Genomic DNA, 24,024 nt, shown 5'->3' with positions numbered 1-24,024 from the left:
TGCTGCATCCCACAAACTGATAACTTCTGTTTTCATTTCATTTAGTTCAAAATATTATTTAATTTCTCTTGAGATTTCTCCTCTAACCCATCTGTTTTTTAGAAATGCATTATTTAATCTCTAAGTACTTGGGGATTTCCTAGCTATCTTTCTGTTATTGACTTGTAGTTTAATTCCATTGTGGTCTGAGAGCATATATGTATGATTTCTACTCCTTCAAATTTGTTAAAGCACATTTTATAGCCCAGAATGTGGTCTATCTTGGTGAATGTGTTTCATGTGAGCTTGAGAAGAAAATATATTCTATTGTTTTTGGATAAAGTAGTCTATAGATATCCATTACACCCAGTTGATTGATGGTGGTGTTGAGTTCAGTTAGGTCCTTACATATTTTCTGCCTGCTGAATCTGTCTATTTCTGATAAAGTGGAGCCAGATATTTAAAAGATTCTACATTGTAAAAATGTAGAAGGTTTTTATTAGAAATATAGCTATTTTTCACAGAAATATGTTATTTACATTAACATGTAATGGGCTTAATGTTGTTATTTTTAAATATATTTTTATATTTTGCAGTTGTATTTTCTAACATGATCTATATTAATTGATATAATTTATATAAACAAAAACTCATTGAGGTTCTCAATGAATGATATTTAAGAGCATATAGTGTCCTAAGATAACAAGTTTGAGAATGGCTGATCTAAAGATTTCCTACTCAAAATGTGGTCCATGGATCAGCACTACCTGAACCACCTGGGAACTTGTCAGAAATGCAAAGTCTCAGGTTCCACTTGACACTGAGTAAATGAGAATGTACATTTTACCATGATCTTCAGGTGATTTATATGCACATTAAAGTTTGAGAAACACTGGTCTAGGTGGGTTAAAAAATCTTGACACTTGAGTTTTGTAGGCTGAGTAGGAGCAATGGGAGAGGATTGAAGACAAAGAACTCAGGTAGAAGGAGAGCTTAAATGGAGGCAAAGTAGACAAAAGTGTCATGACACACTGGGAAACTGAAAATAGAACATATAGATTCTTAGTAACATTTTTTTCAATTTTTTTATTGTGATAAAGTACACGTAAAATCTACCATCTTAACCATTTTTAAGTGTACAGTTCAGTGATATTAAATACATACAAAATGTGCAATAAACACCAATATCCAGCTCCATAACTCTTTCTTTCTTTTTAAAATTATGTTAAAATACCCATTACATACAATTTACCATCTTAACCATTTTTAAGTGTACAGTTCAACGGTACTAAATATATTCACATTGTTATGGAGCCATCACACCATCCATCCCCAAAACTTTTTTCATCTTATAAAACTGAAACTCTATATCTCTGTCTATATCAATAAACCTCCAGTTATTGCTGTGCACAAGGATTCCAGTTTCTCCACATTCTTGCTAACACTTGTTTTCTGTTTTTCTGATAGTAGATCCTAATGAATGTGAGGTGATAACTCATTTAGTTTTGATTTGCATTTCCCTAATGCTCAGTGATGCTGAGCATTTTTTCATGTGCTTACTGGCCATTCATATATCTTCTTTGGAGAAACGCCTATTTAAGTCCTTTGCCCATTTTTGAATTGGGTCATTTGTTTTTTGTTGTTGTTGTTGAATTTTAGGAGTTCTCTATATTTGGGCTGTTAATCCCAATGAGATATATGATTTGCCAGTATTTTCTCCCATTTTTGTGGTTTTCCTTTTTACTCTGTTGATAGAGTTTTTTGTTGCTCATTTTTTTCATAAAGTCCAATTTGTTTATTTTTTCTTTTGTTATTTATGCCCTTGGTATCATAGCTAAGAAATCACTGCCTCGTTCAATGTTGTGAAGCTTTAGACCTATATTTTCTTCTAAAGATTTTATTGTTTTAGGTCATACATTTAGGTCCTTGATCCATTTTGAATTAATTTTTTTATATGCTGTTAGCTCGAGGTCCAATTTCATTATTTTGTACATGTATATCCATTTGACCCAGCACCATTTGTTAACAAGACTGTCTTTCCCCACTGAATGGTCTAGGCGCCCTTGTCAAAAATCATTTGACTATATATGTGCAGGTTTATTTCTGGGCTCTCTGTTCCAGAATTCTATATGTTTGTTTTTATGCCAATACCACATTATTTTGATTACTGTAGCTTTGTAGTAAGCTTTAAAATCAGGAAGAGTGAGTCCTCCAGTTTTGTTCTTCTTTTTCAAGATTGTTTTGGCTATCTGGGGGTCCCTTGAAATTTCATATGAATTTTAGAATGGATTTTTCTATTTTTGGAAAAAAAATGTAGTTGGGATTTTGATAGGGATTGCATTGAATCTGTAGATTGCTTTGGGTAGTACTGACATTTTAATAATATTAAGTCTTCTGTTCCATGAACGTGAGATGTGTTTCCATTTATTCATGCTTTCTTAATTTCTTTCAGCAATATTTTATAATTTTCATTGTATTAGTCTTTTACCTCCTTGGTTAAGTTAATCCTTAAGTATTTTATTCTTTTTGATGTTATTGTAACAGAATTGTTTTTGTAATTTCCTTTTCAAATTCCTCATTGTTAGTATATAGAAATGAAACTGATTTTTGTGTTAACTATGTATCCTGTTAAATTGCTGAATTTATTAATTAGTCCTAACATCCTTACATTCCAGGAATAAATTGTACTTGTTCATGGTGTATAATTCTTTTAATATGCTGCTGAATTTGGTTTGCTAGTATTTTGTTGAGGATGTTTGCATCAATGTTTATAAGAAATATTGGTTTGTAGTTTTCTTGTAGTGTTTTAGTCGGGGTTTGGTATCAGGGTAATTCTGGCCTCACAGGAAGCAATAGAAAGTATTCCCTCTTCTTGAATTTTTTGCAAAAGTTTGAGAAAAATTGGTACTTGTTCTTTAAATGTTTGGTAGAATTCACCAGTGAAGCCATCGGGTTCAGCGCCTTTCTTTGTGGGAAGATTTTTGTTGTTATTCATTCTCCTTGCTAGTTATAGGTTTATTCAGATTTTCTGCTACTTTGTGATTTAGTGTTGGTAGGTTTTCTTTTTCTAGTAATTTGTTCATTTCATCTAGGTTATCCAGTTTGTTGCTATACATTTTAAATAGTAATCTCTTATAATTCTTGTCATTTTTTGTAGATGCAGTAGTTATGTCCCCACTTATTTTTTATTTTAGTAATTTGAGTCTTCCCTCCTTTTTTCTTAGTCCATATACCTAGAGGTTTGTTAATTTTATTGATATTTTTAAAGAAATAACTTTTGGTTTCATTGACTTTTTTTCTATTTTTCTATTCTCTAATTTATCTCTGCTCTATATTATTTCCTTTTTTTTCTGCTAGCTTTGGGTTTAGTTTGTTCTTCTTTTTCTAGCTCCTTAAGTTGTAAAGTTAGGCTATTGATTTAAGATCTTTCTTGTTTTTTGATGTAAGTATTTATAGCTATAAAATTTCCCCTTCACACTACTTTTGCTGAGTCCCATAAGTTTTGGTATATTGTGAGGCTTTTTGTTATTCATCTGTAAGTATTTCCTAATATCCCTTGTGATTTCTTCTTTAATCTATTGATTGTTTAAAAGTCTATTGTTTAACATTACAATTTTGTGAATGTTCCAATTTTCCTTCCATTACTGATTTCTAACTTCATCCTGTTGTGGTTGGAGAAGATATTTTGTATGATATTTTCTTTTTGAATATATTGAGACTTAATTTGTGGCCTAACATATGGTCTATCCTGAAAAATGTCCCATGTGCACTTAAGAAGACTGTATGTTGTTGTTGGATAGAGTATTCTGTATATGTCTGTTATATATAGTTGGTTTATGAGGTTAAATCCTTTATTTCCTTATTTGTCTTTGTCTAGTTCTATCCATTATTGTGAGTGGGGTATGGAAGTCTCCAACTATTATTGTATAACAGTCTATTTCTCTCTTCAATTCTGTCAGGGGGAAAACAGAAAAATGAAGGGGGGAGGCATAAAGGGGATACCAGCCCTTTACATCCTTTAGAAATCACTTTAGCTGTATATATTGCAATAACTGGGAGGTGCAACAATAACTGCCAGCCTCTTTGTCTGCACCTCTGTGATCACAAGCAGCAATCAGCGATCGCAGAACAGATCCCCAATATTTGAAGGATGAAGTCATTTTTGCTCTCCCTGGCACCCACAAGCTATGTGCAAGCTGCTCAGGAACATGTATACAGCTCTCTGCCACGGGGGTAGGGAATGGAAGGTGCTACCAGGCTAAGTGCTGAAATTGATCAAAATTAAAAACAATTTATCTTCCAATTCTTCCCCTGGAAGCTGTAAGCAGGCCTTCCGAGTTCCAGTAGTTGTATGAGAAGGATTGTGTTAGTGCAATTGTATTGGTGGTAAGACAGAATCCTGGTGCTTCCTGCTTTGCCATTTTCCCAGAATCCTCTCTTGGTAATATTTTGCCCTCTAAAAAATGAATTGTGGTGATTACAATGTCTTTACAGTAAAAACCAGGAGCTAACTTCCTGTAGTCCTCCTTTAGGGCTTTATTCTGAAGGAAATTTTTAAATAAAAAATAAAATTCTCCACAAAGGCATCACAGAGGACAGGCAGTGGAAAGGACCACTGACTTAATATGTTAGAGTCTGATGCCAAGTAAAATGACCTCTTAGTTGCAGCACATCAATCTCTGCTCCAGCAAGTCCTAGGGTCAAGCTCAGTGTGTAGTCTTGAGCATGTAAAGGCATGATTCATATTCATCACACACAGTCCATTATCCAGAGTTGCACACATGTTTATATGCTGGATATAAGCACAGAACAGTAAATGACCTTATCTTCCTCTAATTCTATTGCCATGATTTAAGGAAGAAATTGTGAGGAGGGTTGCAAATAGGAGCATAGAAAGAAAAGCTTTGGGTTCGTGACTCTTAGAATCATCTATTGGAAAAACATTAAGTTGAAATGAAGTCTCCCGTCACTTTCTCCCTATAGCTTTCTGACTGCCTCAGGAAAAACCTGTTAAAATAATTTCTGAGGAGTTTGTACTCTTCATTTTCTCTACATCAACCATGTGAACCCCTCAGCATTTTCCAAACATAGCATGCTGGCTCACCTCGCCTCCCTTTGGCCCATGTGCAGAAAGTCCTTCATTGTCTTCTCTTCTCAGCAAATTCTCTCGAGCTTTTAAAACTCAGCTCTAAGGTAACTTCTCTAGGAAGCTCTCCTGATACTCCCTCTTCCCCACTGTAGGTATTTCCTCTCTCTTCTGTGTTCCCCCAGCATTGGGCATACCTTTCTATTAGCACCTAGCATTCACTATCTGTGAACATATCTACTAACCTCATTAGGCTGTGGGCTATCCCAGAATAGAGTTTATACCTTTGTTATGTTTATATCCTGTTTCAGCATCTAGCATGGTATCTAGCAGACAAGGGGTATTCCAGAAATGTTTGGTGAATCATGAATGAATGAGAGCTATAATGTATGCATCTAGAGACAGAAGATCTGGGTTCAACTCTTCGCTTTACTGTTAGCTTTCTTTGTGTGGCAGATTAAATATGGCCACACATTTTTTGATGCTCCTTCAATTAAGAAATGTTGTTGATGTCTTTTCCCTTGAATCTGAGCAGACTCTGTGACTGCTTTAACTAATAAAATATGGCAGAAATGACCCTGCTAGTTTCCAATTCCAGGACTTAAAAAACTGGAAGCTTCCATTTCCTATCTCTTAAAACACTGCCTGTTAGAGCCCTTGGGTGTCATGTAAGATGTTTGACATCCCTTCTGGAGAAACCTCATGGGAAAGTTTGGAGATTACATGCAGAGGAGAATGGCCTGCCTGAATCTAGGCTTCAGTCAGGGAGAAAGTCTTAGCTGAATCCAGCCTTCCAGTTGTTTTTGCCAATGTCTCAGTCACACGAGTGAAGCTATCTTGGATTTTCCAGACTAGCCCAACTGCCAGCTGAATACTATCAACTGACCCCATTTCACTCTACGTGGAGCAAAGGAATTGGTCATCCAAACTTTACCCCAAATATTGACCCACAAAATTGAGATACATAATGATTTTTTAAAAAAACTACTAAGTTTGGGACAGTTTGCTAGGCAACAACTGATAACGACAACAGAAACTGATACCTAGAAATGGGGCACTTCTATAAAACAAACCCCAATATGTGACATTGGTTTTGAGACTGGGCAATGGATGGAAACTTTCAGGGCCTTGAAGAGTCTGTTAGTGAAAGCTGGCAAAGCCTGAAGAAGATTGTTGGTGAGGATTTGCGGAACAGTCAAGGAATTGTTAAGGGAAGCTAGAGGAAGGTTTGGCAACACAATCACTTGTGGTAACATGGAAAATAGAAAGGTGCTGAACTTGAGGATCTGGCTGGCGAGTATCCAGGCAGAAAGTGGAAAGTGTCAAGGAGTTTGGACTTGATCCTATAGGCTATGGGGAAGCATTGAAGTTGTTTTCCTTTTTTTTTTTTTTTGCCTTTTTAATTAAAGGAGTGCCATGATTAGGTGGGTATTTTTAGAAAGAACAATCCAGTGGCCATGAGAAAAGGATTGAATGGAAGAGAATGGAGGCATAGAGAAGACAGTCAGGACTCAGGTGCAATGGTCTGATATCAAGGCCTGAACAAGGTTGGTGCTAGTGGGGATGGTGGCAGAGGAACCGAGCAATGTGTGGACTAGTGCTTATTTTCACAGCTAATATCTGTTTCCTATCGGACATAATATTCTCAAAGATGATTAAGGGATGCCTGCTTTTTCTTGGAGAGGCTTGAATAAGAAGGTTATTTTTCATAATTTGAGAAGTCAGGAACTCTGCCTACAACTCAGGGGTCCCCCTCACAGGGCAAATCAGACACTAAGACCTTTAGAGAACACACATAACCAAAAGAATTTGAACACTTGTGTTTTCCCGGCCTTCTCACTTGTGACACCCTGCCATCTATACCTGTTTGCATTATACCTACATCTAAGACAGCACTCCAGCTGCATTTTAAGAACAGGTACATTTCTGAGATTTTAAAATGTCCATTAACGGCCACAGAACTTGACCGGACCCAAACTGAAGGCACATCCTGCCTTCCGGCCTTAACAAACATCACAAAGGAAACTTGCTAACACCTCCAACCCTTTTAACATCAATTCTATTTGCCTGGAAAGCTCTCCCTTCCATTATCCTCATTTATGATGCAGCTCAGATCCACCTCTCCCACGGCAAAGTCAGACATGCACTCCTTTCTGTTCCCATAATGCCCTCCATATTTCTCTATTACAGCGTTTGTCATCTGTTTAATAACTACTTAATTACTTATCTTTCTCTCTCACCTGGACTGTGAGCTATTTAAGGCTAAAGATTTAATTCTGCTGATTTATTTATCTTCAGTGCCAGGCGAGACACCAAACACATACATAAATGTTTGGTAAAATAACTTGCAGTCAGCACATAAACACCTGATAAAAATCTTCAATTAAGGAAATTCAGATGAAAATGACATAAAGTTTAAAAAATAATTTTAAAGTTAAAAAAGTAACCAAAATAATGTATTCACATTATTTATAAAGTCAAATAATTCTATAAGGCTTATGATGAAAAGCTGTAATCTCCAGCTTCACCTATCTTTAACCTCAAACCTCCCTCCCCAAACTCTTTTAGCTATTTCTTTTGGTATTTAGTTCTATTAAAAGGTAATATGTTTACATAGACACAGACAATAGTTTAGTGGTTACCAGAGGGTAAGGGAGGTGGGGGGTGGGAGATGAGGGTAAGGGGGATCAAATATATGGTGATGGAAGGAGAACTGACTCTGGGTGGTGAACACACAATGGGATTTATAGATGATGTATTACAGAATTGTACACCTGAAATCTATGTAATTTTGCTGACAATTGTCACCCCAATAAATTTAAAAAATATAAAAATAAATAAATTTCTAATTGTGAAAAAAAAAGGTAATATGTTTATATTGGTTCTTTTTGACTTATCAATTTTAGACATTATCTTTTGAATTCCTACTGTGAAAAATGATGATTCAACCCTCTTCCATCACTCTAAGCCCCAATTTCCTCTCCCTAATTTAGTTAAAATATAATATTTGACTAAATCAAAATTAACTCTTTGGCTTATTATAAGTATTGTTTACTAATAAGCTAAGCACTGTGCTATAATTATATTTCCTTTCTTGTACACACTTTTCATACTGGATAGCCTAGGCATGAAATTTGGCTATGAGATCTTGGACAAGTATTTGATCTCATGCTTCAGTGTCCTCATTTGTAAAATGGTGATAATAATAGTACTTACCTCAAAGAATGTTGTGCGGATTAAATGCGTTTACATACACGTGTGTAAACTGCTTAGAACAATGCCTGATTTCTACTAGGATATATAATAATATGGTATTATTCTTATTCTTATTAATTTCTATAGCTTCCCCCTGGAATCTCCACTCAGCATACACTTCAGCTTTCTCAACTCTGCTAACTTTTCCCTCTTCTAAAAATATGTCCACTAACAGCTCTCTTGCATTCTCTTTATTGTGAATTGACACCTTTAAAACAACCATTTGTTCTCATTTTATTGATGTTTTGGGAGAGGGGAAGAGATAAGCACATTCATAAATGATATCATAAGTAAAACATATATATGGTACATACATAATGCATATTATATAAATGATATATTATAACATATTGCATACATGTTATGTTAGAACTGGTCAAAGGGCCAAAATTTAAAGCATTGAGATTATAACATCAATGTTGATAAGATTGTGGTGAAACAGGGAACTCATTCATTGTTGTCAATATAAATTAATATAATTACTTTGGAATATAGAAATTTATATTAAGTCATAAAAATATTTTGACCTTCAACTGGTTATTCTAGGAAATTATTTAGAGGGAAAAAAATCAATAAATAAGAAAGTTATTCATTTTAATAAAAATTAGAGGCAACAAAATTTCCAACAATCTCAAGGTGTTAAAATTCAGTAGATATATAGTGCATCCAGTTGCTAATATGACATAGTAATTGTTTTCAAATATGAATTACGTTAAACTTTAAATATTACAATACAACTCTGAGTGCAAAGAAAAGGATGCAAACATGTGTTCACTGTGGGTAAGCAATGTAAACTTCATATGTTAAAAAGGGAACATGCAAAAATAAAACCAGGTGTTTTAGAGAGGTAGAAGTAGGGAGGTTCTGTGTTTCTTTAAAAAAATTCCTTTTATGTTGTCATAAAAATGTTTTTGTAATTAAAAAAAAGAAAACCTCAAGCCTAAAGCTGACAAAAATCATAGTGATTGTGTCTACCAGTCCCCTTAGATGAAGATGAAAACTGAACCGTTCAGCCAAACATCTGAAAGTTTCAGAACAGCTAGGTCTTTGATGTTGGGTAGACTAAACAACCAGATGTTTGACTGAAGTTTTCCGTTTTCATCTGAAAGGCTGACATCATGCAACTATAGTCTGAGTGCATTACTGATGTCAGTCACCATAAAGTTCAATGTTGTAAACAAGGCCCCACACAGCACTCCTGGCTTTCCTCATTTAGTACTCACAAATACCATCTTTAGCTTGCTCTTTGCTTTAGGTGTTACATAACTCTTTGATTATTCTTCATTATCTGAAGAATAAATGCTAAACTCCTTAACCCTTCATAATGTGGCTCCAACTGACATCACCAGCCCCATTTCTCATCGTTTCCCTCCCTTACAAAGTCTGTACTCTCTAGATGCTAGAAGTACAGTCCCTGACCCTCAAGATACTCATAGTTGTATTATTGTTGTTGTTGTTGTTGGCTAGAGAATATTAGTGTTATCATTCACTGAGTTAGTATGTGCCAGAGTATGAGGGTTTAGTATACACCATTGAATTTAATCTTACCATAACTTTCTGTGGCTTTAGTATTTCCATTTTGCTAATAGAGAAAGAAAAGCTAGAGAGGTTAAGTATCTTACCCAAAGTTATATAACCAGTAAGTTACAGAGCCAAGACTTAGTCTATTGGATTCTGAAGCCTATGCTTTTAATCATAACACCATAGAGACATGTCTACTGATAAATTTACTAAGGTATTATGGTTGCTATGTGGAAGTATGGAAAGAATGAGGACTACAAAATGACAGAAAATAAAGTATAATAGGCAAAGGTTTGGTCCAAGTACGTTCTGGGCTCTAGCCCAGTACTAGGGACACAGAGAAATCAAATATCATTTAGGCACTGAAGGAGAAATCAGTCTGATAAGAGTGTCAGGCACCCAGAATTAGGTGGGAAGCACAGCTGTTCCAGAAATGGAGCCCACAGGAGCAATGGTGTGATCCGTGCCCAGGGCTTGACTGGGGTAAAGGATCTCAGGGTAAAAGCTCCAGTTAACAAGGAGAAAGGGAAGAGAGAGATCCCAGATACTGAGTGACTGAGGAAGAGTGCCCAGGGAGATCTCTGTTTCCCCATAGGAATATTTGCGGGACGGGGAAAGAGGAGCAACTGTTACCCAGCAGATTCAAGAAAGCACTGAAACACATGACAGGCACAACTATTGAAAACAACAATACAGATTCATTTATTTTACGACTTCCTATTCTGTGCCTCTGTTGGGCACCAGGCATCCAGATAAGAGTCAGACACAGTTCCTCCCTGTAGTGGTCATTGTGTTTGGCTCATTCTTTCCACAAATAAGTGTGGAGAACCTGCTATGTGTGAGGCATTGCTCTAGGCATTGGGGCTACAACAGCAAACAAAACAGACATGGCTTCATGGAGCTTTCATTCTATTAGGGGCAGACTGAGAAATGAATATGTAGAATATATCGTATTTTAGATGGTTCTAACAGCCAGGATGAAAAATAAAGCAGGGAAGAGGGACAGGAAGTATCAGTGAGATACAAAGGTCAGGAAAGGCCCCTCTGGGAAGGTGATATTTGAGCAAAAACCTTGCATTTTCACAAAAATGGGAGCATTCCAGGTAGAGGGAAAAACAAGGGCAAAAGCCCCAAGGCTGGAGTGTGCTTGGTGTGATCCAGGAACAGCACAAAAGCCAGTGTAACGGGCAGAGTGAGCATTATAAGAATTTTGATTTTTATTCTAAGAAAGATGGATAGCCATTAGAGGGTTTTGAACCAATTAGTGATATGATCTACTTTATGAAGTCACATTTTCATTCTGGTAGCTGTATAGATAATAGAGTGAAGGGGGATAAGGGAGAAAGCAGGGAGACCAGTGAGGAGGCTATTGCAAATAATCCAAGGGAGAGAATATGATGGCTCGGATCAGGTTGATAGAAGTAGAGGTAGTAAGTGGTCTTATTCTGGAAACAAGGTATTTTAAAGGTAGAACTTGGTAAGTTTGCTGATGGATCGAATAGGGGTAGGAAAGAGTAGAGTCAAGGGTGATACCAAAGTTTTACCTTAAGGAATGGAATTGTAATTTACTTTGACTAATAAGACTGAGGAAGAAGTTTTAAAGGAAAGATCTGGAGCTCAGTTTGAATATATTAAGCTTTATACTATGCATATTAAATATTTAGGTAGAGATGATGAATAGGCAATTTGATATATGGGTCTGGAGTTCAGGGAAGAGGTCCAAGCTAAAGATAAATAACTGGGATTCATCAGTATATAGATAATATTTGAAGCCACATGAGGCCACCAAGGAAGTGAGTATATAGAAGAAAAAAATCCAAGGACTGAGTTCTGGGTACTCCAATATTTGGAGGTCAGGACATGGAAACCAGAAAAAGAGACTGAGGAGGACTTATTAAAATTAAAAAGAAAACCAGTAGAGGGTAGATTCTAGAAATAAAATAAAGAAAATGTTTCTAGGAAAAAGTAGTAACTCGGTCATGTGCTCCTGAGAATTGACTGTCAGACTTAACAATATGGAAGTTATTGGTGACCTTGACAAGAGAAATTCTGACAGAATGTTGGGGGCATAGCCAGATTGGAAAAGTTTGAGATTTAGAGGAAAGGAAGTGGACACAGTGAGATAAAACTTTTGAGGACTTTTGTAGTAAAGAGGAATAGGGTTGAAGTTGGAAGGGTATGTGGAGTCAGGGGAGGATGATTTTTAAGATGGGAGAAATGCTGGCATTTGTGTGTGTGTGTGTGTGTGTGTGTGTGTGTGTGTGTGGAATGATCTAGTTTAGAGTTTATAGGAATGATCTAGTTTAGAGTTTTTCAACTATTAACATTTTGGGCGCAAGAATTTTTTGTTGTGGAGGGCTGTCCTTTGCACTGTACCGGTAAGATGTTTAGAAACACTCCTGGCATTCTGTCCACTAGATGGCAGTAGAATTCCCCCATCCCCCCAGTTGTGCACAGAGTTTAGCACAGAATTTCTAGATGTTGCCAATTGTCCTCTGTGGTGTGTGTGGCGGGGCAGAAGTGGGCAAAATCACTACTAGTTGAAAACCACTCATTTAGAAGAAAAAAACTATTGGTAAGGCAGGATAAAGAATGGGAGAAGTGCAGGGCAATATCCTTGAGTTGGTAAGAAGGGATGGGATCTAGTGCACAAAAAGAGGGATGGGTCTGCTAGTTTCACAGACTGTGAATCTATATTAACAGAGAAAGCAGAGGGTATGGCACAGATGCAGTTAGATGGCTAGATGTGGTAGGCTCCTAAGGAAGATCTCTTCTAGTTGCCTTTGTTTTCTCAGTAAAATAAGAAGCAGAGTAAGCAGCTAAAAGCAAGCACACAAAAGGAGATATTGGAGGTTTCAGGAGACTGGAAATCTGATGGGAGGTCCTCTAGGATAACGAAAGACACAATGGAGTGGTGTGTTGTCATTGCTGAACAGCTGTACCTTTCAGCAGTAAAGACACATTGAGAGTAGAGTCAAACTCACAGTGGCTGAGGCGGCGGGGCAGACGGAGCTGGCCTCAGCTCTGCAGTTTGAGGAGCTTCCGATCCTCAGAGCCAAGAGCACTCTGAGTTAGCTCTTCGCATTTCCTGTGTGGAGCAGAGTGCCTGCATGGAGTTCACAGGCAAGAAATGCTTACTGACCTAAATGCAGTGTCATTTTGCTGATGCATTTGAATCAGAGACAGGTACTCTTCTGATTGGATGAGCAGCTGAGGTAGAGTGCAGGTCCCTCCTTGTCCATTTTTGGGTACCTTGCGCCCCACAGTGTGCTCAGATGAACGAGGTGATGGCAGAGTTAGCCAAGGAACACGCCCAAGTTTCATCTTGGAAGCTGAAGCAATTCCTGAAATATCTGAAAAATATGAAGTTAGTTCTGTTCTAGTCACTTTTCTGTTTTTCAAGAATTCTCAGAAAATTGACAGATTAGATGGTGCATATGCCCCAGAATTGACCAAAACAGTTCAGCGACATGGGTCTGTGGGCTCCTTCCCACCCAGTGGGAATAAGCATCCTAAAGGAGACCTCAGTCTTCCTGGGAAGAAGTTAACTCACGCTGCCCCCTGCATGCTGTTTGTAAAAGGGACTCGGCAGGAGCCACCTGTGGTTTCAGCAAGCAGGTATTAGAAAATTCTTAACAAACACAACATTCAGCTTAGCAGTTTTGGTATCTTCTCAGATTAAGTTCATCACAACCTTAAAACCTATTGCAATTGGCCCACCTATCCCAGGCTCTATGTTTCTGGAGAGCTCACAGGAGGACTTGATAGAATTCAGGAGCTAGAAGCTTCTGAAGAACTGGATACAGTTTGCTGCAGAGCTCCTGAATTAGAGGAAAGGCACAAAGTACTGACAAATAAAGCTTCTGTGATACTCTCTATGAAAGGAAACAAACAGGAAGCTAAATGTGGATTCAGCACACAAATTCTGAAAACACTAAATAGTTCTGGTGTTGAGTATGACACATTTGATATTATTGGAGGATGAAGAAATTCAGCAAGAATTAAAAACTTACTCCAGTGTCCAACATACGAGTATATCCTCAGCTGTAGGTGAAAGGGGAACTTGTTGGAGGACTGGATATTGTTTAGGAACTGATAAAAAATGGTGAATTGCTGCATATAGCAAAAGGAGAAAATTAATAAATGTTAAACTTGGTGCCTAACTATTGTAAGAAACATTTATTTTTTTTTGTAAGAAATATTTAATGACAGTGGAGCAGATCATGAGTCAGTTGTCAGAAATGGACTAGGAGAAGAAAAATGCTTCTTCCCCAGTTTTGCTTTATGTATTCCACAAGGTTGTGCTAAATACTATATGTAGGTTACGTTTTTTTCCCCCCACCAAAAATAGAATGCAATAAACATCTTTAAATTCAATTAAAAATAATTGTGTAAAAAAAAAAAAAGAGTAGAGTCAGACTAATTAACGTTGTTGTGTTTCTCTCCAGTCAAACTCAGGGCTCTTGGTGCACAGGATAATTGAGAATTAGATATGAGCAGGGTTGTAGTCTTACTGAAAGAGTATCATGAAATGAAGGGGGCAAGAAGTTGATAGTATACAAGTGAGTGATTATGATGATTGACCATGAAATTTAAGCTGGGTAGGGAGGGAAGTGAGGACCTGAAGGGAGTGAGGAACAGTGAAAAGGTGGTAGGATCATCAGTGAAATAGAAGTCTCTGTGGGATTGAAAGATGGAGGGTTATAGAAAGTGAGCTTGAAATATAGGAGGTCAGAAAGTGAGATGCTTGAAATTGAAATTATGGAGGGGTACATTCATTGGTAAGGACAGGGTCTAGGGTATGATCATGGTAGTGGGTTTCAGGGTGGGGTGGGAAATAAAGTCACAAAGGCATATGCACATCAGACTATCAGAGTCTAGGGGGTGAGGAGTGACAGAAAGACCTTATTGTAGTAACTAACACACACAGTCACAATTTCCACCCTACCTTGGGTTATTAGCCTGAACTCTTTGTGGTAATATTACTCTCTTTACCGGTGATCAATGTAGGAGTTGCCAAGAAGATGAGGGAAAGTCTGCGGGGAGCATCCATCTGGGAAATGTTTCCTTGTTCTAAAAAAGAGAAAATTTCTCTTCTTCTTCTGGATTATGTGATGCTTGAAATAAGTCATCTTATTAACAGCCTGAGGATGAAGTTAACACTGAAGACGGTACAGAGAAGGAAAGAACATGGGTTCTTTTTTTAAATTTTTATTTATTTTATTTTATTTTTTTTGCTGAAATATTCTTTTTAATGAGTTTCAGGTGTACAAAACAACATAGTGATTAGACATTTATATACCTCACAAAGTAATAGCCCCAATAAGTCTATTACCCATCTGACACTGTACATAATTATTAGAATATTATCGATTATATTCCTTATGCTGCATTTTGTATCCCGTGACTGTTTTTTTAAAATTCGTTGACATTCAATATTATTTTATATCAATTTCAACATGCCTATCAATGGACGATTAGATAAAGAAATTGTGGTACATATATACAATGGAATATTACTATGCCACAAAAAGAAAGAAACCTTACCATTTGCAACAACATGGATGGACCTAGAGGGTATTATGCTAAGTGAAATAAGTCAGACTGAGAAAGAGAAATACTGTATGATCTCTCTTATATGTGGAATCTAAAGAACAAAATAAAAAACAAAGTACATGGGTGTTTGATGACACCATTGAACCACTGATCATCCCAGTCCTGGAGCCGGCCTTACCCATAGCTTTCTTATTTTAAGAAAGAATAAATTCTCTTATTGTTTTAGTCAGTTTGCCTTAGGTTTCTGTTATTCACAGCCAAAAGCTAACACTATCTTTGAGGGTCTCCCTGCCTGTGGGAAAGCCAGACATAGAAACAGGCAACCACATCTCAGTATGTCAAGTGCTGCCCTGGAGGAAAACCAGGGGAACTGTGAGCGCCTTGTGTAGATGCCTAACTAGAATGAAAGTCAGGGAAGTCTTCTAGGGAAGAGTAAAAGGGGATTCTTGGAGAAAGAGAGCTGAATACCTGATGGGGCAATGGTGAAAGTAGCTCAGAACTGTCAGTAGCTTTTACGACCAGCAGAAATTCTAGCTAGATGACCTCAACAAGAACACCAGCAACAGTTGATATATATTCGCCAGTCAAAAAAGTTATATATGTGAGAGGTTCATTAGTTGCCTATGCAGCATTTACCTTCCTTTTTCCCCTTCTAACCATACTCATATTTTCCTCTGGGAGCTAGTCCGCCGTCCCTGTGTATTGATGCCAACCCCAGCTCTAGAGGTAGACTCTGACTGACAGAAGCAAGTAGAGTAATCTTTTCCCCCTTGATAACAATGATTTGCTCTGGTAAATGAGATATAAATTAGTCATATCTGGCAGTCGTCGGACTACAGAAAACATTTCTGGGGTAGTTTAGTCAAGTTTGGGACTTTCATTCACTGGTTTTGAGAAACAATGTTCTCTTACGGTGCATGTAAACAAGAAAGCATGTAATCTCCTTTCTGCTAGCTGCTAATCTCTGTCCACAGGGGAAACCATTAAAAGGATTCAGTGTAGGAACCACATACATAGGAGGTCAGAGATGAGACAACTGAAGAGCAGTTGAGGAGAAACCCTGACTGAAGTGCCCTGAAGTCTGCCCTGTTGCTTGACTTTCAGTTACATTTGCCAATAAATCTTTTCATTACTTAAGCCAATCTGAATTGAATTTTCTATTAGTTGAAACTGGATTCCAATTTGAAACATATATACACAGGATCAATATATTCATTAATAACCTAGATTATATTTTATATATTTTATCTGGCACATGAGTAATTCATACAGAATGTCCAGTTCCACACCAGATATCTGTCAACCCTAATGGCTTGGGATGGGCTACATGGATATGACTGGAGAAGTGGACAGAGGACAGTATTTTATCCTAAAGATAATGGAAAGGCAAAGAAAGGGTTTAGGCAGGTTAAACAAACAAAATAATAATTTCCATGGTTTTGAGAATAAGCCTTTTCAAAAGGGAAATTATTTTTCCTTCCCTTTTTCTGTCAGTAAAGTTTGTATTGATTTCAAAATTGACTCACTCATTCAGTAGCTATTTATTAAGAATTTGCTATGTACAATGGAATACTACTCTGCCATAAGAAAAGATGAAATGGTGCCATTTGTGACAACATGGATGGATCTTGAGAGTGTTATGCTAAACGGAATAAGTCAGACAGAAAAAGTTGAGAGCCATATGATTTCACTGATATGTGGGATATAAAACTGAAAGCAACAAAGGAACAAGACAAACAAATAAAGCAACAAAAACTCCTAGACACAGACAATAGTTTAGTGGTTACCAGAGGGTAAGGGGGCGGGGGAGGATGGTAGATGAGGGTAAATAGAATCAACTATATGATGATGGAAGGAGAACTGACCCTGGGTGGTGAACACACAATGTGATATACAGATGATATATTACAGAATTGTACAGTTGAAACCTATGTAACTTTACTAACCATTGTCACCCCAATAAACTTTAATAAAATAAAAAAAAGAATTTACGGTGTGCCAGTCACAATTGTAGGAGCTTAGGATATATAGCAGAGAACAAAAATTCCTGCCATCATGGAACTTATGTCCTATTCAGGCCAAATGGTATCTTCTCCAAGATGTCTGCCTGAATTCTCTCGATCATGTTTAATATTTCCCTCTGCTTTTATGGCCATTGCACCACTGTAATTCCACTTATGGTCTCCTTCAAGTTAGAGGTATTGCTTCAGATGTCAAGTATCTCCCTTACTAGACCAAAGAGTTCTTGGGATCGGTGTCTCCATTATTAATCTGTCTCCCAAGCACAGAGATGGTTCAGAGGAAGTGCCACTGAGTATTTGTGGAATGAGCAAATGACTCTGTCTGCAGTCCTAAAGGGGCGATGACATGGTGGAGCTCTCACTACAGCCTCTGCTAGGAATTCACTTGGAGCAATTGGGAACCAACTTGTCATGGACTTAGGCCATCTGGAAGTTGTATAGAAATGTCGCTCATTAGGAGTATTACTGATAAGTGATAATAATAAAGTTCATTTATATGACTATAGGCATAATAGGAAATAAAAGTCTGGATAATACATATTATTATGAAATTCAAATAGTTGTCCAGTTTAATGAATGTAAATATTTTCATACTACTTGCCGTCACCGTGAAAATGGTTTGCACAGTGACTGCAAGTATGAAAATATTTCTTTGGTTCTAAACTTAAATGACCCAATAACTGGGTCAGATATGCATTTTAATATTTTATAAATCACTGTAATTTAGGGGCAAAGACCTCTGGTTTTCCTGAAAACAAAAGACAAAAAAGAATAACTGTAAAGATCCGCAGCAATTGTTTCTGCTGGGTGTAAATAGTTGCTGTTTTAGTGCCACACAGTCAACAGAGGGAGCCCCTGTTACAAAACTTCATAACATAATTTCTTTACAGAATTTTTTTACCTTGGTAGAAAGCCGGTAGAAGATATAGACAGAAATAGAAGAGTTAAGGAATTAGACAAATTTGGTTTTAAACTGTATTGGGAATCTAGAATCCCTCTTATGAAACTGGGCTTGGGGATGATGGTAAGTGAAAGGGATGTTAAGCATATGTGTAGTGGATTTTTTAAAAAAGCATTTTACATACTGCCAGAGAGATCCTTTATCTTTCAGCTTTTTTTTTTTTAATTTATTGGGGTGACAATTGTTAGTAAAATTACATAGATTTCAGGTGTACAATTCTGTATCACATCATCTATAAATTACATTGTGTGTTCACCACCCAGAGTCAGTTCTCCTTCCATCACCATATATTTGATCCCCCTTACCCTCATCTCCCACCCCCCACCCCCCTTACCCTCTGGTAACCACTAAACTATTGTCTGTCTTGTCTATGAGGGGTTATTTTTGTTTGTTTTGTTTTTTTCTTAGACGTTTATCATTTATATCCCTCACACTGTGGACCCCCGCCCCCCATCCACTATCTCTCTGACATCGCACCGAGCCATCCCATTTCCACTATCTCCACTCCCAATGCTGTACTCTGCCTCTTGTAAATGTGTATATATATATATGTATATATATATATATATATATATATATATATATATATATATATATATATATTATAGTTGACATTCATTATTGTTCAGCTTCAGGTGTACAGTGCAGTGATCATTCATCTACATCTTCCCTGAGATGGTCTCCGAAATGGGACACATGTCTATCAGATACCCTACAAAATCTTTACAACATTATCGATTACGTTCCCCAGATTAATTTTCAAAACCCCGTGGCCATCTTGTGGTTACTGATTGTTTTCTAATCCCCTCACCTTCCCCCTTACCCCCACCCCCCCGCCCATCTAGCAACCCTCAGTTTTTCCTCTTTGTCTCCAAAACTGTTTCTGATTAGTTCATTCACTTATTCTTTTCTTTAGATTCCGCATATAAATGAGATCATATGGTACTTATCTTTCTCTGTCTGACTTATTTCACTTAACATAATGTTCTCTAGGTCCATCCATGTTGTTGCAAATGGTAAGATTTCTTTCTTCTTTATGGCTGCGTAGTACTCCATTGTATAAATGTACCACAGTTTCTTAATCCAGTCATCTACCGATGGGCATTTCGGTTGTTTCCATGTCTTGGCTATTGTGTATAGTGCTGCAATAAACATAGGAGTGCATAAAGATTTTTGAATTGGAGTTTTGGATTTCTCCGGATAGATACCTAGGAGTGGAATTACTGGATCATAGGGTAGTTCCATTTTCAGATTTTTGAGATACCTCCATACTGTTTTCCATAGTGGCTGCACCAATCTGCAATCCCACCAACAGTGCACAAGCGTTCCCTTTTCTCCACATCCGCGCCAGCACTTGTTGTTTGTTGATTTATTGATGATAGCCATTTTGACTGGGGTGAGGTGGTATCTCATTGTGTTTTTTATTTGCATTTCTCTGATGGTTAGTGAGGTTGAGCATTTCTTCATATGTCTGTTTGCCATCTGTATGTCCTTTTTAGAAAAATGTCTCTTCAAGTCCTCTGCCCATTTTTTAATTGGGTCGTTTGGTTTTTTGGAGTTGAGTTGAGTGAGTTTTTTATAGATTTGTGATATTAATCCCTTATCAGATATATCATTGGCAAATATCTTTTCCCATTCAGTAGGATCCCTTTTTGTTTTATTGATGGTTTCCTTTGCTGTGAAAAAACTTTTTAGTGTGATATAATCCCACATATTTGTTTTTTCTCTTATTTCCCTCGCATGAGGGGATATATCAGTAAAAATCTTACTCCGGGTAATGTCTGAGAAGTTTCTTCCTATATTTTCTTCTAGGTGTTTTATGGTTTCAGATCTTACATTTAGGTCTTTAAGCCATTTTGAATTTATTTTTGTATATGGTGTAAGGAGGTGTTCCAGCTTCATTTTTTTGCATGTGTCTGTCCAGGTTTCCCAGCACCATTTATTGAATAGACTGTCTTTACCCATCGTACATTCTTGCTTCCATTGTCGTAGATTAAATGGCCATATAGGCGTGGATTTATTTCTGGACTCTCTATTCTGTTCCATTGATCTGTGTGTCTGTTTTTATGCCAGTACCATGCTGTTTTGATTACTGTAGCCTTGTAATATAATTTGAAGTCAGGTATTGTTATACCTCCCACTTTGTTCTTATTTCTCAAGATTGCTGAGGCTATACGGGGTCTTTTATGGTTCCATATAAATTTTAGGATTGTATGTTCTATTTCTGTGAAAAACGTCATTGGTAGTTTGATAGGAATTGCGTTGAATATGTATATTGCCTTAGGCAGTATGGACATTTTAACTATATTAATTCTTCCTATCCATGAACATGATATGTGTTTCCATCTATTTATATCTTCTTTCATTCCTTTCTTCAGTGTCTTATAATTTTCTGAGTACAGATCTTTTACTTCTTTGGTTAAATTTATTCCCAGGTATTTTATAGTCTTTGGAGCAATTATGAATGGGATTGTTTTTTACTTTCTCCTTCTGATGTTTATTACTGGCATATACAAATGCAACCGATTTCTGAATATTAATTTTGTATCCTGCTACTTCACTAAATTCATCTATCAGCTCTAATAGCTTCTTGGTGGAGTCTTTAGGGTTCTCTATATATAGTATCATATCATCTGCATATAATGATAATTTTACTTCCTCCTTACCAATTTGGATGCCTTTTATTTCTTTTTCTTGTCTGATTGCTGTGGCTAGAACTTCCAGCACTATGTTGAATAGAAGTGGAGATAGTGGGCAACCTTGCCTTGTTCCTGATCTTAGGGGGAATTGTTTTAGCTTTTCCCCATTGAGTATGATGTTAGCTGTGGGTTTGTCATATATGGCCTTTATTATGTTGAGATATGATCCCTCTATTCCCACTTTCTTAAGGGTTTTTAATCATAAATGGCTGTTGGATTTTATCAAATGCTTTTTCTGCATCTATTGATAAGATCATGTAATTTTTATTTTTCATTTTGTTAATGTGGGTATCACATTAATTGATTTGCGGATGTTGAGCCACCCTTGCATACCAGGGATGAATCCCACTTGATCATGGTGTATGATCTTTTTAATGTATTGCTGAATTCTGTTCGCTAATATTTTGTTGAGGATTTTTGCATCTATGTTCATTAGAGATATTGGCCTGTAGTTTTTTTTTTTTTTTGTGGTGTCTTTGTCTGATTTTGGGATCAGGGTGATAGTGGCTTCGTAAAAAGTGTTTGGGAGTCTTCCCTCCTTCTGGATTTTTTGGAAGAGCTTGAGGAGAATAGGTGATAATTCTTTTTTGAACATTTTGTAAAATTCACCTGTAAAGCCATCTGGTCCAGAGCTTTTGTTTGTTGGGAGATTGTTGATTACTGATTCAATTTTCCTGGTGGTAATCAGTCTATTCAGGTTTTCTGTTTCTTCTTGAGTTAGCCTTGGAAGGTTGTACGCCTCTAGAAAATTATCCATTTCTTCCAGATTGTCAAATTTGTTGGCATATAGTTGTTCATAGTAATTTTTTAAAATTTTTTGTATTTCTGCGGTGTCCATTGTCACTTCTCCTCTTTCATTTCTGATTTTATTAATATGGGTCCTCTCTCTCTTTTTTTAAATGAGTCTGGCTAAAGGTTTGTCGATTTTGTTTATCTTCTCTAAGAACCAACTCTTGGATTCATTGATCTTTTGTATTGTTTTTCTGGTTTCTATTTCATTTATTTCTGCTCTGATGTTTATTATCTCCTTCCTTGTGTTCCCTTTGGGCTTATTTTGCTGTTCTTTTTCTAGATCCCTTAAGTGTGAAGATAAACTGTTGATTAGTGATGTTTCTTCTTTCTTTCGGTAGGCCTGCAGTGCTATGAATTTCCCTCTTAGGACTGCTTTTGCGGCATCCCATAGATTTTGGGTCGTCGTGTTTTCATTTTCGTTTGTCTCGAGATATCTTTTGATTTCTTCCTTGATCTCCTGCTTGACCCATTCATTATTTAGTAATAAGTTATTCAGCCTCCATGAATTGGTGTGTCTTCCAGTTTTTTTCCTGTAGTTCATTTCTAATTTCATAGCATTGTGATCAGAGAAGACAATTGGTATGATTTCAATTTTCTTAAATTTATCAAGACTTGTTTTGTGGCCTAACATATGGTCTAGCTTGGAAAATGTTCCATGTGCGCTTGAGAAAAACGTGTATTTTGCAGCATTGGGGTGAAATGTTCTGAAAATATCGATTAAATCCAAGTGGTCCAATGTATCATTTAAGGCTCTTGTTTCCATATTGATTTTCTGTCTGGAAGACCTGTCCCTTGTTGTCAGAGGTGTGTTGAAGTCCCCTACTATGATAGTGTTACTGTTGATCTCTGTCTTTATGTCAGTCAGTACCTGTTTTATATATTTAGGTGCTCCTATGTTGGGTGCATAGATGTTTACTAGGGTTATGTCCTCTTGTCAGATCGATCCCTTTATTATTATATAGTGCCCATCTTTATCTTTTAGTATGTTCTTCATTTTAAAGTCTATTTTGTCAGATATAAGTATTGCAACTCCAGTTTTTCTCTCATTTCCATTTGCATGAAATATCTTACTCCAACCCTTCACTTTCAGCCTGTGTGTGTCTTTTGTTCTGAGGTGAGTCTCTTGTATACAGCATATACAAGGGTCTTGCTTTCTTATCCAGTCAGCCACCCTATGTCTCTTGATTGGAGCATTTAATCCGTTTACATTTAAAGTGATTATTGATAGGTACATAGTTATTGCCATTTTTAAATTTGTAGTTAGGTTGTTTTGATCTTTCTTCTATTTACGGAAGTCCTTTTAGTATTTCTTGCAATGCTGGCTTGGTGGTAATAAATTCCTTTAGCTTATTTTTTTCTGGAAATCTCTTTATCTCTCCATCAACTTTAAATGATAGCCTTGCTGGATAAAGCAATCTAGGTTGTAGGCCTTTGTTTTCCATCTCTTTGAGTATCTCCTGCCACTCCCTCCTGGCCTTCAATGTTTCTGTAGAAAAGTCATTTGATAGTCTTGTGGGAGTTCCCTTGTATGTAACCCTCTGTCTTTCTCTTGCTGCTTTTAGGATTCTCTCTTTGTCTTTAACCTTTGCCATTTTAACTATAATGTGTCTTGGTGTGGACCTGTTTGGGTTTATCCTGGTTGGAACTCTCTGCACTTCCTGGGCTTGTATGTTGGTTTCCTTCATCAGGTTGGGGAAGTTTTCGGACATTATTACTTCAAATATGTTCTCAATCCCTTGCTCCCTCTCTTCACCTTCTGGTATTCCTATGATGCACATGTTGTTGCACTTGATGTTATCCCAGAGGTCTCTTAAGCCATCCTCATTGTTATTTATTCTTTTTTCTTTCTGTTGTTCCGTTTGGGTGATCTCTGCTACCTTGTCTTCTAAGTCGCTGATTCAATCCTCCTCTTCATCTAACCTGCTGTTAATTCCTTCAAGTGAGTTCTTAATTTCGGTAATTGTGTTCTTTAGTTCTAACTGGTTGTTCGTTATGATTTCTACATCCTTCTTTATGTCTTCTCTAAGCTCCTTAAACATTCTTATCACCAGTGTTCTGAACTCTGTCTCTGAAAGGTTGGTTACGTCTGCTTCATTTGGTTCCAGTTGTGGAGGTTTCTTCTGTTCTTTTATTTGGGACGTGTATCTTTGTTTC

The 24,024-nt window shown here is 36.9% G+C and overlaps 1 pseudogene; it reads left to right on the top strand.

The window, feature by feature from the left end:
- The first annotated feature begins 13,077 nt into the window (after window positions 1-13,077).
- Window positions 13,078-13,981, top strand: LOC117027689 (glutaredoxin-3-like; annotated as a pseudogene).
- Window positions 13,982-24,024: the final 10,043 nt, after the last annotated feature.

Source organism: Rhinolophus ferrumequinum, chromosome 9, assembly GCF_004115265.2.
Source record: "Rhinolophus ferrumequinum isolate MPI-CBG mRhiFer1 chromosome 9, mRhiFer1_v1.p, whole genome shotgun sequence".
NCBI classification, from domain to species: Eukaryota; Metazoa; Chordata; class Mammalia; order Chiroptera; family Rhinolophidae; genus Rhinolophus; species Rhinolophus ferrumequinum.
The sequence above is the reverse complement of the archived record's forward strand: the minus strand, read 5'-3'. Positions and strand labels throughout refer to the sequence as shown.